This window comes from Homarus americanus, unplaced genomic scaffold (assembly GCF_018991925.1).
Source record: "Homarus americanus isolate GMGI-L3 unplaced genomic scaffold, GMGI_Hamer_2.0 scaffold56333, whole genome shotgun sequence".
In the NCBI taxonomy this organism is placed as follows: Eukaryota; Metazoa; Arthropoda; class Malacostraca; order Decapoda; family Nephropidae; genus Homarus; species Homarus americanus.
In genome coordinates, this window is record NW_024734940.1 from 11,696,153 (window position 1) to 11,710,670 (window position 14,518).

The 14,518-nt window shown below is 40.3% G+C and overlaps 1 protein-coding gene across 1 annotated transcript in view; it reads left to right on the forward strand.

Annotated features, from left to right (window-relative positions):
- LOC121870661 (sodium- and chloride-dependent glycine transporter 1-like) overlaps positions 1 to 14,518 on the forward strand; it is an 85,770-nt gene that overhangs the window by 408 nt on the left and 70,844 nt on the right. The gene's annotated exons all lie outside the window — the stretch shown is intronic.

The following is a 14,518-nucleotide window of genomic DNA, read 5'->3' on the forward strand; positions in this document are numbered from 1 at the left end:
CTAAATATTCACAACACGAAATTGTTACTGTTATTTCATGAACTTGTGTGTGTGTACGCGGGTGTATGTGTGTGTATGTGTGTGTGTGTGCGTGTATGTGTGTGTGTGTGCGCGTGTGTGTGTGTGCGTGTATGTGTGTGTGTGTGAGATGATATGATTATGTGTGCGTTTATGTATGTGTGTGCATGTATTTGCATATAATTCAATATATGTACGTGTGTGTATGCGTGTACGTATATAACAATAATAATAATACAGTGATCGTTACAGCTCCAGAGACGTATTGCTACATAACACATTGCATAACCCTTGACACACACACACACACACGCTCATGAAACATCCGGAGAGACGGACAGGATGATAAACGGAGGTATGAAGCAATATGAACTAGGTCGCTATATACTCACACGCTTTATGTACACGTGTCATACATACATACATACATACATACATACATACATACATACATACGTCTTATATAGATGTGTGATAATAGATAAATTGGTGGATGAATAGATGGATAGAGACAGACAGACAGCTACCATGCATAATAATACAGGTAATGGAGCAATTAAACCTGCCATCTGTACAGTAACAATGGTACCTGTCCTGTAGCACCAATGTTAACTTACCATTGTAATCACTTAACTACAGCTCTAATACAAACAATGTAATTTATATATATACCACTAAAGTAAAAAATGGGGTTAATAAATTGATGTTTGAATTCGTTATGTGATAATGTTGGTTATTGGAGGAGAGTATTGTAATCGGCGGGTGTGTGTGAGTGAGTCATGGGTTATGTTCATGAATTGGTCTTCGTGGGGGTAGGGGCGTGTCCTAGGAGTGGGGGGTAGCTGCCGTAAAAAAAAGAGAAATATGATCGACACAAACACACACATGTCCACGTTGATGTAAACACGTACACAGGCACACACACATTAAAACATATTCACGGACACTCATACATACACAGAGGAAGGCATTACTCACACACACACACACCAATAACCCACACTTTCTCTCTCTTCCTTCCTTCCCTCTCCCCCTCGTTGTCTCCCTCTCTCTCTCTCTCCCTCTCATCCTATACTAACCTAACCTAACCTAACCTAGAATACCTGTTTAAAGGTCTTATACAACAGTAATGCATTATAACATCAATACAATATTACTGAATCTCTTCCCCTTAATTTGCATATCTACTGTACGTAATTTTACCTAATATTCACTTTCATTGATTATTACTTAATTTCTATGACTTTATGTGCGTCGTTTATTTTCCAATACGTCAATATTCTAATTTTGTCTTTATTTATTATTATCAAGTTTCTTATTCACCCTTTCGTAATATTTCTCTATTCTTCATTACTTTATTATCGTAGTTATGTTGTGTGTTCTTTCGTAATGACTTCCCGCGTGTTTATTTTTTTGTATGAACGCCAGAAAGCCAAGTGGTATTGGATATTGGCAGAGGATCGAATGTCGTAGATACTTCCTCAGCGATGCTCTTTTGTTGTTTTTCTTGTTGTAAAGTGAAGGCCAAGTGTGTGTGTGACAGTGAGTTCGCTTCTGATAACTAAACTAACTCGCATTGTATACGTTGTTTGCATGTTTTGGGGACAGTGCCGGATTTAGACCTGTGGAGGCCCATGGGCAGCCTCTTTGTGGAGGCCCCCCTCATTATAACTACCCAAGAGGGTGGGGTGGCGAGTGAAGCGAGCCTAAACATCTGGGAGTTCCGAGGGGCGCTGTAAGTCTGTGGGGTATGAGTTGTTTGCAAGCGTTGAGTAGAGAGAGCTGGTTGGTGAGGGTGCTCAGAGGAGGACAGCTTGTGGGTCGTCATGCTCGCCGGCGGGAGCGAGGACCGCCAGGCAGGCGGAGGAGGAGGAGGTGTTGCTGGCTGGTTGGTGTAGGTAGAAAGAGGCAGGTCACCACGAGGTCAGGTCTTAAATAGCGGGGATTGGCGTGGCTTAGTAGTTGACCCCCGCTCCGTGGGCGGCGCTGGTTGACCTAGACCACGAGGCATACACTGGGGAATTCGTGGGGTCGGCTACTCAGCGACAAACAGCGTTTGTAGGGGAGAAATCCACTACAAGCCCCCCGGGAAAATTTTGAAATTTGAACACTTCTTTGGAGAATTTTGAAGCCATATGCAGTTATACTGAGGAAATTAGAACATTGAGAAATTTTTAATTAACTGTATATTTATTGATAGTGTACAAATTCCCAACACACAAAAGTGAGACATGACTGGAGTCATTCATGTGGTTTCAAGTCGACCAGCCCTGATATGTGGAGGCCCCCAGATTGTGGAGGCCCCTGGGCAGCTGCCCACTTTGCCCACTCCTGAATCCGGCCCTGTTTGGGGAGCTTGTACTGTGTATATGTATTCTTTGTTTTCTCTGTGTAAATTATTGTTTGTTTTTATTCCATATTGTTTGTAAAGGTAAACTATGAAAGTATTGGAGAGGAGAGAATTTGGTGAGTGACCTGAAAGTGGTGTGTGGGATTGGCTGACTTGCATTCAAGAACATCTGTGTATTAGTGATGGAATTTACACACACACACACACACACACACACACACACACACACACACACACACACACAACTCGTAAATGACATAAGAAAGCGAGTTAATGTAAGTGTTTGTGGGAGGCATGAATGCATTAGCTTACGCTGAGACAGGACCGTTTTCTTTGATGTGTCTAGAGAGAATGTTTTAGGCATCTCCAATATGAATAACACAGATACGTTTTTCTAACACTCTACCCTCTTGGACAAGATTTGCTTTATATTCCTTGATGAACTATGAAGAATATATTTTTATTAATTAATGGAAATGGTTGAAAGAGTTTTGTTGAGGACGTAAATTTGGGTAACATGAATTACTTGTATGTTTAGGTCTTGTGTATGCATAAAGGTCCTATGTTTGTGTGTATGTGTGTGTCCTGTGTGTGTGTGTGTGTGTGTGTGTTAGAAAAGGTAGGTTAGTTTTTTTTTACTATTATAAATAATTTAGTTCTGTAGTCCCTGTATTTAATGTTGTTGGTAGAACCTCGACAGTTCTCCATGAGTACGATGACTTAATCCCTAGAGTACAATGACTTAATACCTAGAGTACAATGACTTAATCCCTAGAGTACAATGACTTAATACCTAGAGTACAATGACTTAATCCCTAGAGTACAATGACTTAATACCTAGAGTACAATGACTTAATCCTTTGAGACCGATGACTTAATCCCTAGAGTACGATGACTTAATCCTTTGAGACCGATGACTTAATCCCTAGAGTACAATGAACTATTCACTCATGATGATTTTGGTCACTCACCTTTGACGGTCCTGATGACCTATGACCTCTTATGGCCTCTTACATGACCCAGATATAAATGTCCAGCAAAGATATACATTTGTGACTAAATTATTTATAGTAAAACATCAACCTCCCGTTCTGAGATTTGAAAGTTATGCTCCTACAAGTGTACATAAACAACACACCTGTAGGGCCATACCACACCTGTAGGGCCATACCACACCTGCTAGACCACACCTGTAGGGCCATACCACACCTGTAGGGCCATACCACACCTGTAGGGCCATACCACACCTGCTAGACCACACCTGTAGGGCCATACCACACCTGCTAGACCACACCTGTAGGGCCATACCACACCTGCTAGACCACACAGGTGCACCGTTGACGAGAGGGGAAGGGGTGATCGATATGCCCCGCCCGCAGGTAGGTGTCGCTTCTGGACACCTGTGATGGCCATGTATAATTAGTAGTTCAGGTGATTAATGCTGATCTCTCTGTCAAATAATCAATCAACCAATCCTGTGATAATATATTTCTCGTATTTTTCACCCAATCATCATACTAACTTACAATCCCGTATACTTTCGTCTTCTAATCTCCTTTATTGTCCAACCCATAGTTTATTATTCTCTGTCTACCGATCATTTCGTTATCAATCTTTTATTTGTGTTCAATAATATTTTACGACAAGTTGAGATGAGGTCAAATAATCTATAGTTCCCGTGTTGTTTACCACTACGTCATCAAGGAGAGCCGTGTAGATGGTGTGTGATTGGTCAGTTGTAGACGGTTTCCTATGACGTCAAAATGACAATTGCGTTTGATTGGTCTAAAGTGATGATGTCTTCTGACGTCAAACCGATGCTGTTATCTTATTGGTCTGATTCGCACATGGAAGCCTAAATGTCGAGGGAGTATCAGAAATTGGCGTTAGTTTTTGTCAAATGATCTATAAAATTATATTCCTCGAGGCGTCTTCATTTAATGTGTTCTAGATACCATACTTAAATTATAAGAGTTTTACATGATTATTTTATTGTACTCGTATTTGTGTTATAGATTTTCGATGTGTGAATAGAAAGAAGTTTACAATAATGTCTACGTGTGAAGACTTATGACATGTAAGGCTTTAGTGGGAGACCAGAGTTAGTACACAACACGAACCCGGAGTCACTTAAGTTCGAATCTAAAACATGAACCCGGAGTCACTTAAGTTCGAATCTAAAACATGAACCCGGAGTCACTTAAGTTCGAATCTAAAACATGAACCCGGAGTCACTTAAGTTCGAATCTAAAACATGAACCCGGAGTCACTTAGTTCGAATCTAAAACATGAGCAGGTCATAAGTTCGAATCTAAAACACGAACCCGGAGTCACTTAAGTTCGAATCTAAAACATGAACCCGGAGTCACTTAAGTTCGAATCTAAAACATGAACCCGGAGTCACTTAAGTTCGAATCTAAAACATGAACCCGGAGTCACTTAAGTTCGAATCTAAAACATGAACCCGGAGTCACTTATGCTCTTACACATAACATGAACCCGGAGTCACTTAAGTTCGAATCTAAAACATGAACCCGGAGTCACTTAAGTTCGAATCTAAAACATGAACCCGGAGTCACTTAAGTTCGAATCTAAAACATGAACCAGGTCATAGTTCGAATCTAAAACTATGAACCCGGAGTCATAAGTTCGAGATCTAAAACATGAACCAGGTCACTTAAGTTCGAATCTAAAACGCCGAACCAGGTCATGAGACGAATCTAAAACATGAACCCGGAGTCACTTAAGTTCGAATCTAAAACATGAACCCGGAGTCACTTAAGTTCGAATCTAAAACATGAACCCGGAGTCACTTAAGTTCGGATCTAAAACATGAACCCGGAGTCACTCAAGTTCGAATCTAAAACATGAACCCGGAGTCACTTAAGTTCGAATCTAAAACATGAACCCGGAGTCACTTAAGTTCGAATCTAAAACATGAACCCGGAGTCACTTAAGTTCATAAATAAACACGAATTCGGATTCATTCCAATTTAACCCGTTGATGACGATGATTGAGGTGAAGTAAACTATCGGGACGGAGTTAAATCGTCAGGTGAATCATTTTACTGATAGTCTGAAATTAAATCGGTTATATAATTCAAGGAAATGGTAATAATCATCCTCCATTTCCATTCATAATTGGTGACATTATAGAGACGCTGTTAGTAATGGAGTCTGAGGAAGGAGAGAGAAAGTAGGTGAAGTGCCTCGTCTCTCACCGCCTCTCTCCATCTTTCACCGTGTGTAAACAAGGTGGTTCCTCCCTGAGTGTGGTGCTGGTGATAACATTTGATCGGGTCTTCTCTCTCTCTCTCTCTCTCTCATTATCTGTCCTTGCTCTGCTTTCTCACATTGTCTCTCAATATCTCTTTTCTTTCTCTCATTTTATCATTATCTCTCTCATCTCTCTCCCTTTCATGTACAGTATATGTGTGTGTGTGTGTGTGTGTGTGTGTGTGTGTGTGTGTGTGTGTGTGTGTCGTGCCGCTGTGGTCGTTAAGGTTTGGTAATGGTGATGAACTACCATGCTGTTGTTTCTCTGCCATTATCCCGCGGTGACGACCTGGTGCTTGTTAGGTTGCAGCTGTAAGGTAGTTCGTTCCTGCCTCGCGTAACGATCTTGTTATGTCTCTTGCTGTATGGTGTTGAAACAGTTTATTTTAACAGACACACACAGATAAAGAGTCAATAATAACAACATGAACATGGCTGAGTTGTCTTAGAGGTACCTGATATATACTGGCGTCCATTTGTCTCAAGGAAGTATTATGTAACATTTACTACCATCTGGAATAGTTCACATAGCATGGTGGTAATATGAACATGTTACCAACGTTATCACTTGGGTCACCGCACAGTTCTCCTCTGTGCAGTGATCAGGGGTTTAATGGGTTCAAAGGTTCACTCATTCCAGGGTTCGGTGGTTCGAAGACCTAACCTAACGCCATCTAACCTAACCACACATAACAAGCAACACACCACAACTAATCCTCATATACAACATAACCATCATCACACACATGAACCACAGGCCGTTAGCTGATGACCTCTAACAAGCTGCAGTAATCATCTTGTCTAGGTCACCGTGTTAACCCTTGTGTTAGGTCTCCGCTGTAATTTACAACACTTTACTGTAATTGGAGGGAGAATGTTTTTATCTGGCTATAATTACTGTATTCATGGCGGTGTGGTGGCTTCTGAGGCTTCGTGGCTCACCAATTTAGCTGTCCGGTTGTTAAGGCACCAGTGAAATATAATTATGGCATCAACCACCGCAACTGTTTTCGGATCACTTGAAGATTAACCACCTTAACCTAACCTAACCTAACCACCTTAACCTAACCTAACCTAAACCGAAGATTAACTACCCTAACGCTAACCTAACTCAACCTTCCCTAACTTCATTTAACGTAACCTAACCTACCTTAACCTACCCTAACCTACCTTAACCTACCTTAACCTACCCTAACCTACCTTAACCTACCCTAACCTACCCTAACCTACCTTAACTTACCCTACCCTAACCTACCCTAACCTACCCTATCCTAACTTAGTCTAACCTAACGCCCAGGTATCATTAGGGTGGTCAATCATCAGGTGAATCATATTTCCATTATCAAGTCACCTGGCCAACCACTGACAACAACAAACACGCGACAATATTTAATAACAAGCTCATTAATTCTCTCACGTCATAAAGAGTAAGTAATTGTAATTTTAAAACAACAATTGATTTTTTCTCGGCATATATATATAGCAGTCGAATTAAATCGGTCAGTGTAACATTGCAAGAACGACCTGCAATAATAACCTAGTTCACACACACACACACACACACACACACACACACCACACACACGATGTAATTAATTATTTTTTAAAGATTTTTTATTGTAAATGGATTAAGATTATTTCACAAACGTCTACAGTATGTTGAAATTTTGGGTTTTAACAGTGAGTTTTATTATGTGTGTGAGAACTGATGGCGGGAAAGTGTGAGTTTTTTGTGAAGAGAGAGAGAGTGTGTGTGTGTGTGTGTGTGTGTGTGTGTGTGTGTGCGCACTTTAGGTACAGACACCAAATACACTCCTCCTACTAAACATAATTTAGGTCATGTCTCTCTCCAAAACTCATAATTCTTGTTGAAATTATAATGTGAACAGTGACTAATAATTATAATGATACTGTTATTATTATTATTATTATTATTATTATTATTATTATTATTATTATTATTATTATATTTATACTACTACTACTACTACTAATAATAATAATAATAATAATAATAATAATAGTAATAATAGTAATAATAACACTAACATAACATTTATATTACAATAATTATACAAAAACAATTTAAAACAATATATTATACCCGACAAAATCTTAGATAATCAAAACAAGTCAACATATGTGACTGGTAAAAATCAATTCGGTGCTGGTAGTAATTTAAGGTATTTGTAGATGTAATTTACAGTGTAGACATTGGTTCCCTTGACACACTAACCTGGATGCAGTAGGCTACATAGCAAGTAGCCTGGTTAAGGGAGTATTGAGGTCTGGCACGTTAACTTTGTGCTCTTAAGTGAGGTAAATTGAACGTATCTAGTTAATTGAGGCGTTAAAGCATCATAACCCTAGAGTATGATGATTTAACCCCTAGAGTATGATGATTTAACCCCATGAGTATGATTAACGATGATTTAGCCTCTTGAGGATATTTAACCCTGAGTATGATGATAAACCCTGAGTATGATGATTTAACCCTGAGTATGATGATTAACCCTGAGTATGATAAAACCCTGAGTATGATTTAAACCCTGAGTATGATAGGTTTAACCCTTGAGTAGTTTAAATCATCGTACTCAAGGGCTGACTTAGTGGACTAATTAAATGTACTCAAGAGCTTGACATCGTACTCACAGGCTAAGATATCATACTGAATAGACTCTAGTACTGTACTCAAGAGAAGGTATCTGACTCAATGAGGTATTTCACTGAACTCGCTCACACACACACACACACACGCACACTCACACACACACACCACACACACACACACGCACCATAATCTTGTTGACGTCAAGGCGTCTTAGTGTTGTTTACATCCGGGAACCCACCACACGGCACCGATCACCTGAAGATTAGACACCCTGGTTTATTTCGCCTGATCACACAACCTAACGCTATCTAGGGTTAGGTTAGGTTATAATAAGTTGGGTTTGGTTAAGTTAGGTTAAGAAAGGTTAAATTGGGTTATGTTAGGTTAGCAGAGATTAAGTTAGGTTAGGTTAGATAAGGTTAAGTTACGTTACATAAGGTTACACTAGGTTAGGTTAAGTTAGGTTGGGTTAAGTTAGGTTAGGTTTGATTAGGTATAGAGTTTTTCATCATCAGGTGAATTAAACTAGGGTGTTTGATCAGCAGGTGAACCGAACATTAGGAGCAGCGGGACCAAGGAGGGAGATGTGTCCACGGTCTGGTGTGGGAGCGTTTTTGGCACTTGAGGGAATGTCTGCAGTCCTTGGCTGCCCTGAGTAAATATTTCTCCCCACCCCTCCTCTCACCTCACTCTCCCTCACCCCTTCTCTCCTCACTCCTCACCTCACCCTCCTCCCCCTTCACCCCCTCACCTCACCGGACAGCTGTGGTAGGAAGGAGATCACGTTCTAGCAACCATCAGAGTTGTCCTTAGGTGTCCATGCCAGGAGGTGTCCATGCCAGGTGTCCATGCCAAGGTGTCCATGCCAGAGGTTCATGCCAAGAGGTGTCAGGCCACATGTCCATGAGCAGCAGAAGAGGTGCAAGGTCCAGAAGGTGTCAAGAGTGTCATGCAAGCCATGCAGGGTGTCACAAGAGGTGTCCACGGGGGTGTCCATGCCAGGAGGTGTCCATGCCAAGGAGGTGTCCATGCCAGGGTGTCCATGCCAAGGAGGTGTCCATGCCAAGGGGTGTCCATGCCAAGGAGGTGTCCATGCCAAGGGGGTGTCCATGCCAGGGGTGTCCATGCAGCGAGGTGTCATGCCAAGGGGGTGTCCATGCCAAGGAAACCAAGATAGTAATTATGCTTCGTTTAATTAACCTTTTAAGGACGATGGTTTTAACACTGTAAGGACGTTGGTTTAAGCTACAATATTTAAAGGATGATGGTTTAAAGTATAATCAATGTAACAAATTCGCGGGATCCACCACTCAAAATTAAAATGACGTGACGAAGCTGCTGTGAAGTATTGACCAAATAATAAGACGGGGGTCGTCCCGTACATAAAGTTAGGTTAGGTTACGATATCTGAACGTAATCCGGAGTTAAGTGAGATCAGGGAAGATTAACGTCATCACATCACTAAAAAAATAAATAAAATTAATTAGTGAAACAAAAATACGTTTCCAAAATACTTCCGCTGGACTACACAGGGCAGGGAGCGACACAGTACCCCTACACCCATGCTAATACACACACTATACACCCCTGCCACATCACAAAGAATAAGCGAGTGTATGCGGCTCACGCGAATACATGCGGGTTTAAAGCGTTCGTACCCGGAATTTATCGACGCGTTACTAATTGTACTTTATACCCATGATTAATACACACACATACACATACATACACATACTGCACTCACACACACATATCAACGTTTGTATCTCTTGGGTCTTATAAATTCTGACATCATGTTCAAGTCACTGTCATTATATGTGTAATGTTGATGAATTATATACAAACTACGTCATCCAGCCAAATAAGAGACACACTGGTTAGGTTAGTATTAGGTTAGTTAGGTTAGGTTAGCTAGGTTAGTTAGTAGTTAGGTTAGGTTAGGTTAGGTTAGTTAGGTTAGGTTATGGGTATAACAGTTCACACCACTGAGCTGCCTCTTGTGGGAAAGGTCTTGGTGGTAAGCTACTTCACTAGGCTGTCCCAAACGAGTACTTGTGAATAAGATATACACCATAGTCACGTTCCTTCAGAGTGATGGGTGATATGATAGAGGTGTATAAATGGAAGTCAGGGCTCAACAAAGGGGACATTACAAAGGTACTCAAACTATCCAACCAGGAGCGAACTCGTAACAATGGTTTTAAATTAGACAAATTTAGATTTAGGGCCGAGATAGGTAAACACTGGTTTGGAATAGAGTAGTGGATGAATGGAACAAGTTACCAAACATCATTAACTCGAATACGCTGGTTAACTTCAAACACAGGTTGATGGATATATGAGCAATAGTTATGAACTATCGTGAAACTGAGACGCGGGAATGAGTCTCCGAACTGACTTACCCTGGTTGTTATCTGGTGCGGGTGTGCTGTGCGTCGATACTGATGAGCTCGAACTGACTTACCCTGGTTGTTATCTGCGGATGTGCTGTGCGGGTCGATACTGATGAGTCTTCGAACTGACTTACCCTGGTTGTTATCTGGTGCGGGTGTGCTGTGCGGGTCGATACTGATGAGTCCCCGAACTGACTTACCCTGGTTGTTATCTGGTGCGGGTGTGCTGTGCGGGTCGATACTGCTTCAGTTTGAGAAGGAGCCAACTGTCTTCCACGATAGTACATCTATGATTTCTAAAGGCGGGAGGCTATCATTTTTCGATGTATTTCTTTGGCTATCCGAAGCTGATTCGACACTGTGTTTACCATTGTATGTATAACTACACTGTCTATATTCATGGTGAGTCAAAATAAACTTGTAATTTTACTGATAATCTTCTACACGTGTTAAGTAATAGAAGAAACGTAGAGAAATGACCATTATATTTCAATTAATGTACAAGGACAAACTCCCTTGCACGCTTCTGGGAATACTCTACTGTCTATGGCGTCATTTAGTGACGGGTCATGGAGGTGAAAGTGAGTGCGATTTTATCAATTATATCCAGATTTTGTCTTGGTTGTTATAACGTGGAGTTTATATGTTGTTTTTCTGGGATAATTTATAATGAAGAGCAGCGTTCATCAGCTGTGGCCAAAACCCCACACGTGACCCACAACTTGAAGCCAGACATTGCCAAAGGCGTCCAGGGAATTTTGGCCGCAATTGTACATTAAACTCGCTTATACATCATTGTGTTGGTTTGTGCCTCGGTGATTTATATACGGTTTACATAATTGATATTTATGTTGAGTTTATACTGTAATGTGTGTTATATGGCTGTGTGTTCGGGACAATAAGGACACATCACACTGTAAGCCTTCGGTACACAAGGGGGGAGGGGAGCCCTCGGGATTGAATTAGCGATCCTGTTATCAGAACAGGAGATGAGAACTGCATCTTTTCTTTAAGTGTCCACAATACACGTTGGTCATCTACTTAAGACATTGTTTTACTGAAGGCCACACACACACACGCACACGCCATTCTCCGGGGTTTATTGTCATCTCGAGAGGATATTTCTAGCCCCTGTTCTACACCAGCGGAGGATATGGTCAAGGTTATAGCTTAGCCTCGCGCCCTGAGCCCCGTCTTGATACCATCCAGGGTCTTGTTTTATGAGCCGTTTCCTGGGTGGATGTTTTTGTGTTTCATATATTATCACTAACATACATATTCCCACCCAATTATTATTTTATATTACAATTATTTCCACTGATGTATTAACAAAGAAATATATTCAATTTGATTAGTATTTTATTGAATTTGTTGCGACTATTGACTATACACAGGTATTTAGAATGTACCATGTAAATGATACACGTATTTATAGCACCTATATGAACGTTGTGTTGTGTTGGGTTAGGTTAGGTTGAAGTTTTATTTTGGTTATGTCAGTAAATTTGGTTAGGTTAGGTTAGGTTGACGTTTTATTTTGGTTATGTCAGTAAATTTGCTAGGTTAGGTTAGGTTAGGTTGACGTTTTATTTTGGTAGTCAGTAAATTTGGTTAGGTTAGGTTAGGTTAGTGACGTTTTATTTTGGTTATGTCAAATTTGGTTAGGTTAGGTTAGGTTAGGTTGACGTTTTATTTTGGTTATGTCAGTAAATTTGGTTAGGTTAGGTTAGGTTGACGTTTTATTTTGGTTATGTCAAAATTTGGTTAGCTTTGCCAATACTTCTGATACCAAGATTTGAGTTTATGTGAAGGACTTTATCAAGACGTGAGTGAGTTGTAAGAGCAGGAGGCCAACTATTACCTATTCTCTTGTTTACACACACACGTTCAGCCCAACACACACACGTTCAGCCCAACACACACACGTTCAGCCCAACACACACACGTTCACCTAACACACACACGTTCAGCCCAACACACACACACTGCCAAGGTCTTTTTTTATTACGTTGTATAAATACCAAATTGTTGGTTCATGTGGCTACCTCATCACGAATGCGGAATTTTGTATATAAATAAAATAAAAGTAAATTATCTTTTTGATCTCTTAAGCTTTTGTTGATCATTGGTCTTAAGAACATCAGGCGATCGATTTTACTGTTGTTGGTTTGTGAAGGTAACTGTGTACTCGAGCCTCGTTCACAAAGTTTCAATTCTATACTGGATAAAAACTTTTCAGAATTAATATATTATTTGTATTGGTTTGTGTGCTAGATACAAGGGAAAATAATCGATGTTTTGTTTCATATATTTAATTTCCAAAGTGTTTACGTGTGAAAGTTGACTCAGCTTTGGGTCGGATAACTTAAGCTCGTTGTTTTTGTTTGTGTAATCAGCAGCCGAGATGTTTTGAGTGCACAATATTTACACAACACAACAACAAATACAATTACAAAGATCATTTTTTTAAAGATTAGTACGAAGAATTAAGCATTAAAACAATTCCCTGGGATGAAAACCTTCTCATCACTTATGCGATTTAGGAATTGAGATCTTTATAGTCCTCATTGTTTTAGTTAATTATAGGTTAAGTGTTGCTGCCAGTGAGGATGAGAGAGAGAGAGAGAGAGAGAGAAAAAAAAAAACCCATTCTCTACTGCACCATAATCCAGATAACAATTGGGTCCAGATACACGAAAATTATTCTTAAGATAAATATTCCTAATAACTGAAGATGTAGAAATGTAATTAACTAGTTGAATTAACCTAATTAGCGTTTAAAAGGACTATCAGACGAAGCTAAACTTAGTTCACGGAAATTTAATTGACTGACACGTGTAATTCGTAAATAAAGGTCACTCATCGGATCCTAATAACAGTAATTTAAAAAGGTCATTATATTTTATACAATTTCTGAATGGTAGATGTAACACCTTCAATGGCCTTTAACGTAATAATGCTCTCTGATAAAAATAAATGCAAATTGGTCGTTGTACGTTTCCCTGCATAGTTAATACTGGCAATAAAATTAGCGAGGCGTTGTGGCATTATCTACCATTATCCTGACTAACTGTTCTACCACATTTTGTACCGCTTACCACTCCCCCCATAACCATACTAGGCTAGACTTGCCAACATCAACACTGGTCTTCTCGCGTTCCTACCAACATTAATACTGACCTCCTCCATGACCCCTACACAAACGCCTACCCCCACCTCCCCGCGGCCCACTTCACCAACACCTCTATCACTACTAATAATTGAAGGAATGGAGGAAGTAGAGAATGAAAGAAGTAGAGAATGAAAGAAATGAGCATCGCGACTGTTGACAAGTAAGAAGGAACGAACATATTTTATAATGGAACCAAAACAAGTGAAGGTGGTGCAATATAAACAACGTGACCTCCTGACGTAACATATAGTTCCTGTGTTCTCTCTCTCTCTCTCTCTCTCTCTACTTCATTTATTGGTCTCTCGTTAACACCACCACCAATGCCAACTAATTCAATCCTCTACTCGGCTTCCCTCCCTCACACACCATCAATAACACTGTCAGTCCGCCACCTTCACCGCTTCGTCCACATCAGGCTAGGTTAGAGAGTCCTGCTAGCCGGGATCTACAGGGTGAAGGAGTTCCCGGGGGTGTCCTCTCTCGCTCTGTTCTCCCCAATGTTACGTATCAACATTTCTTTATCCTAACACTTTTATATTTTATAGTTGTAGTATTATATAACTTTGGTGTTCTAGGGTGGATGAAAAAGTAGCGTTTTAAAGTGTATTCAAAATCCTGTTCGTTGAATCTTACTTTTAAGTTTTTCCTCACAGCTAATTGGAAAACTTAACCTAAAACACAAAAGAATAATTCCAAAG